Source organism: Struthio camelus, chromosome 2 (assembly GCF_040807025.1).
Source record: "Struthio camelus isolate bStrCam1 chromosome 2, bStrCam1.hap1, whole genome shotgun sequence".
NCBI lineage: Eukaryota > Metazoa > Chordata > Aves > Struthioniformes > Struthionidae > Struthio > Struthio camelus.
The window spans coordinates 171217336-171222932 of record NC_090943.1 but is presented as its reverse complement, the minus strand read 5'-3'; positions in this window follow the sequence as shown (position 1 = coordinate 171222932).

Below are 5597 nucleotides of genomic sequence, written 5' to 3'. Positions count from 1 at the left end.
TTGGCTGAGATGGGGCAGCTTATGATGCTGTGATAACTGGACTTTCTCTCCAAGCCCCAAAAGCTCATGTCGGGTATATTAAGGCAACTGAATCCTAAAGTGTGGATCAGAATTACTTTCATTGTTGGCAAAAGTGAAAGGTAATTTTTTTTCTCTCTCTTACGCTGGCCCCTCTGCCAAGGCTAGACTGGTTATCAGCTGTAAAAACGACCGGCAGGAGCTGCCAACTATGCCCTGACACCTGTGTTGGGCTCGGCCCTGTGAACCCAGGGGAAACAATTTGGTCCCAGCGCATCACAAATATTTTTCTGCCTGCCCTGCTACATGCAGCCTGATGCTGTTGTCCTCCAGAGCTATCTGACTTGTAGAAGGAGAAACTGCTTAAGATGAATATTCACTGGTAACTGTGGCATCCTGACTAAGGGGAGAAGTCAATAATTCGTTCAGAGCCCCCAGAGAAACACAGATCCTCTTTTTCCCCAGGGAACCATTGCCAGGAGCAGATAAAGGAGCAAGATGCAAGGGAGTAGAGCCTTTCTGGATGTTTGCATTGAACCAGTGTGTGTGTGTGTGTGTGTATGTATATATGTATTTATATTTGAGTATTTTCTAGAGGAAAAAAGTCACACAAGCTTTATGTGAGAGAAAGGAGAGTGGCACTGGTAAGAACAGCTGCAGGTGTTTGCACTGCTGGTGAGCAAGCAGTGGAAAAGTCACTCAGAAAGCAAGTCCTGCTGTAGCCTTGGAGGGAAATCACATAACTTGTTCCTTGGCCTCTCCTGCAGCAAGTTCCCGTCAGCGCTGCAATCCCCTGCCTGGGGCAGCTGGCTGCAGACCTGTTGCGAGCTTAGCCATGCCCAAAGGCTGGGTAATTGCTGTCCCACGTGTTCTGTTGGTCTCCACCGCAGTTCTCACTTTTGCTTTTCCTTCCGCTTATTTGTGAACCCTCTTGAAGCGACGGGGTTTCAAACTCGTGAGCAGCGTATGGAGCCAGACAGAGATGGGGAAGCTTCACCTTGCTGCTCTGCGGCGTCCGGAGCAAAGCCACAAAGAGTAACTGAGAGCCTTTGCTGGGATGGTGGGCTCCACAAAGCAGACGCTGGCTGTGCTGCCTCTATCGGCAGTGTTAACGGGGCTCTGCTTTCCTCGGCAGCTCCCCTGTCTCATGTCTGTGCTTCTTGCACCTTTCCTAAAGGCTATGGCTGAAGCAAAATTGAGGCCACACAATGGTAAAAAGAGATGGGCTAATGTTGCTGGACACCCTGTGTTTCCCTCTTGCGCTGGAGCCAGCAAGGAGGGCTGGGCTGGCCGACAGGCTTTGTGTAAGGGTGAAGTGGTCCTTGGCCGCGTGCAGGTGCTCTGAGACTAAGGGCTGCAAAGACCTGCTGGTGTCAGTTCGTAAAAATTACTGGCTATTGTAGGAGCTTGATGAAGCATCAAGACTTTCCCCTGAAGGGTTTTCCTCTGGACTATGTTGTCACACAAAGCAGTTCTGTGAGGCTGGGACATTTCTATCAAAAACCTTAGTGAAACCGAGCTTGGAAATCCATGTGCGTGGGAGGTATGAAGCAAAAATAAGGTAGAGAGGAAATGTTTTTATCTAGGTATCAGATACTCTGCCCTGGGGTGTGGGTAATGCAAAGTGTTAAGGAGTTACTCTGATAAGCATATGGAGTGTCCCCCTGGCCCACAGCCATAAGCAAGTGAGATGCAGGTTGGAGAAGCTGAGCTCCTCGCTGTTGACAACATCACAGCAGCACAATGCAGCAATATATGATCTGGCCTAATTCCTAATCGGCCAGGGATCTCCCACCACTTGGGACCCTTTGGAGCAGGAATGTGTCCCCATCATTGAAATCTACTAGTGTAGGGCCCCTCTCTTCTCCCAGCCCATGTTTTTGAGTTATTTGGTGATACTAAAGCAGTATTAATGCACTTAGAGCACCGTGCTTGCCTTGGGCCCTTCCAGAGAGGTTTCAAACTCAGCTTCTCTAATGAGGTCTTTTCTGTAGACACATAAAAGCTTATACTTTGGTGCCTAAGACATTAGGTAGCCCAAAGCCAAAGTACCAGCTGTTTGTTTTTGCATTTTTCTTTGCAACCACTTCTCTCTTTTTTTTTCCTTTTAAAGTTGGAAAAAAAAAAAAAAAAAGGACAAAAAGGGAAGATGTGGTCTCAGATAAAACCAGAAGTGATTTCCTGTCTTGCAACTTGTTGACTGCTGATGTGTTTTTCACAAAATCCTGTTCATGTTGGTTGGGTGGAGCCTGCAAGGCCAATTCACTAGGAATTGAGCTGGCTACCCACACTGATGCTGGGATGGGCTTAGGGTAACTGTAGTTTCATAACGATGCTCAAAAGCCTTCTGGTGACCAACATGCCTGTCTCCCTGCCTGCAGGCTGTGGAAGTCCCATAATGTGTGGCAGCAGATGGACGAAACTGATACTGTGGCTGCTAGACAAGATAAACTTCCAGGTCGTAGAAGGTAGGTGGTAGCGAGAAGTTATTCTGGTTTTGCTTTGGCATCTGGTTGCATGTGTCCAGCTCCATCCTAAACTACTGTGCTAGAATCACTGAGGTGAGGAGGGATCTGTGGGGGTCTCTGGTCCAGCCTCCAGCTCAAAGTAGGGCTGACTGCAATCAGTTTGCTCAGGGCCTTCTCCAGCCAAATGTTGATATCTTTAAGGAGGGAGATTCCACTGTCTCCACTCTGAGCCACTGTTTCAGTGCTTAACTACTGCCCTGGTGAAATTTTTCCCGTGTATCTACTTGGAATTTCCCTTGCTGCATCTTGTAACTCGCTGCTTGTCCTTCCTCTGTGCACCTCTGAGGAGAGTCTGACCTTGACCTCTGTATAACCACCTCCCATTAAAGTAGCTGAAGACAATAACAGTAAATTAATCTCCCTTTAGCCTGCTCCTCTCCAGCATATCCTGCTGCATGGGGTTATTTTGTCCCAGAGGCTTTTTGTTTGCTTTTGTTCAACTTCGTGAGCTTTGAGCTTCACCTTCCCCTGAGCAGCAGAGGGATGTGGAGTGAACTTTGTGGTTGAAGGACGTAGGGCCATCTTGATCTACAGATAAGGGAATTATAAGCAGTATTTCTCTCCATACATATACCACCATGGGAAGCTGTTTGAGCAGCTGGAGGCTCTGATAGATAGCTATGTCCTTGCTTTCCAGGATGTTGCTCCTGCATCGGCATCTGGAGAGAAGGGAACAAGAAGACCACATGTTGGCAACTTTTGCAGAAACCAAAGCCCTTGGTTCAAGCACTGCTCATCAGGAATGCTCCTGCACGCTGCTTTCTCCTGAAGATGACACAATGTCTTGATACACAGCTAAAAGATTTTTGACCACTGCTGACCAAAATGTGCATCGCCCTCCTGTTTGATAGAGCTGCTTCCCAAGCATGATTTTCCTTAGTGGTCCAGCCTGCCAGTGGGATGGGCACCACTGCTCCACCCCAGCCCATCAGGGCTGTGTCAGATGGAGAGGAGCCCTGGCAGGCAATCTGAAGAAGGGCTATTGATCAAAGCAGCTTTGCTGCTTTTTCGTCTGCTTAATGACAGGGCCTTTGCTCACTCATAGGTAGTTCAGAGAGATGCATTTTTGGCTGATTCATCTTAATTAGCGTAGAGAGGGAAGTGGGTGTGCTAAAACTCCTCAGTGATGAGCATTTGCTGTTGAACTATTTCTTATGCCTTGCATCTGTTACCTGGTGAGCTATCAGATTAGGAGAAAACAAAACAGCTGTAGTCTGGCAGACATGTGAAAGGTGGGAAACCCCTGAGGGGATGTGAGGAAGAGAATTATGAAGGGTTTCCAGAGAGGGTTTTTTTGTTTTCTTCCCTTTTCTTCCCTTGAAGCCTGATACTGCAAAACAGAAAAAAATTGAGGAAAAAATAGAACAGAAAGGGGAATATTTTTGCCAGGATGGATTCTGAGAGGAAATGGCTAGAGCAATATTTAAGTGAGACTATCACTGCTGCACTGCAGTCCTTCTGTCTTGGAAAACAACTAAAGGAGGTATCCAGTTTAGCAGGAGGCTGTGGTTTGACACAAGTAAAATACATGCTTAAGAAGCTCCCTTCGTTTTCACAGTTACACTCTGCATCCATCAATAGTCAGCCAAATTTGAATTGCTGTAAGGTAAGCTCAAATTGGACAGAGGTTAGCACTAGCTAGATTTTTGCACACGCAGTACTGTTAATGCCAATGAGACTGATTGCAAAGGAAAGCAAATGATTAATGTACAAGAAGTTGGAGCTCTCTGATAAAGTGAGGGATGGTCTATTAAGAGGAAGAGAAAAGGCTTACAACACAAGGATAAAACTCGAGGATATCAGCTTTGCGTGCCATGACAGAGACCTCCTGGTACTGGCTGAGGGCAGCTGTGGGAGTGGGACCGACTACAAGACCAAAGTCCTTCTCCATTGTGAGTAGGTCACATGCAGCTTAGTTCTTCCTCAGGCTTTTTTTTTTTTTTTTTTTTTTTGGTCCTAACTGGTGTTTTTGGCTGGCTGAGCACAATATGTTATTCAAAATAACAGGAAAGACTCATCAAGGTCTCAGTCCAACCGAACCCAACCCAAGCTCTGAGAATAGATTCTCCAGAACTTAATTCTGAGACTCTTCGAAGTGGAGCATGAGGGATTCCAATAAAATGCTTAATTAAGATTCTTAATTCAATCCTGGATTAGGCTGCAATTATGAGTGATCAGCTTGATTCAGAAATAAGCCTTTGAATTGCTGCCATCATAGCTGCAAGAAGGCTCCTAAATTACTTCTGCTGCCATGAGCTCAAGAAGAGGGCAGCAAGAAAGGTTTCTACAAGTACATAAGCAGCAAAAGAAAGGCAGGGGAAAATGTTGGTCTGCTGCTAAGTGGGGTAGGAGCCATGGTTACAGAGGGCACAGAAAAGGCAGAGGTATCGAATGCCGCCTTTGCCCGTCTTTACTGGTAAGAGCAGCCTTCGACTATCCCAGGCCCCTAAGACTGGAGAGGAGGTCTGAAGCAGGGAAGGCTTGCTCTTGGTGGATGAGGATCAGGTTAGGAAACACTTAAACTGCATGCAAACAAGTCCATGGGACCTGACAGGATGCATCCATGAGTGCTGAGGTTGCTGGCCGATGTCATTGTGAGACTACTCTCATATATCTCTGAAAAGTCATGGTGGTTGTGCTTATGCAACCTGATTGGAGGACTACAAAGATGGTGAGGGGACTGGAGCATCTCTCCTGTGAGGAAAGGCTGAGAGAGCTGGGCCTGTTTAGCCTGGAGAAGAGAAGCCTGACAGGCGATCTCATCAACGTGTACAAGTATGTGAAGGGAGGGTGTCAAGAGCACGGGGTCAGACTCTTCTCCATGGTGCCCAGCAACACGACAAGAGGCAACGGGCACAAACTGAAGCACAGGAAGTTCCATGGGAAGATGAGGAAAAACTTCTTGACTGTGAGGGTGCCTGAGCACTGGAACAGGTTGCCCAGAGAGGTGGTGGAGTCTCCTTCGCTGGAGATAGTCAAAACCTACCTGGATGTGATCCTGGGAAACATGCTCTAGAGGACCCTGCTTGAGCAGGGAGGTTGGACTAGATG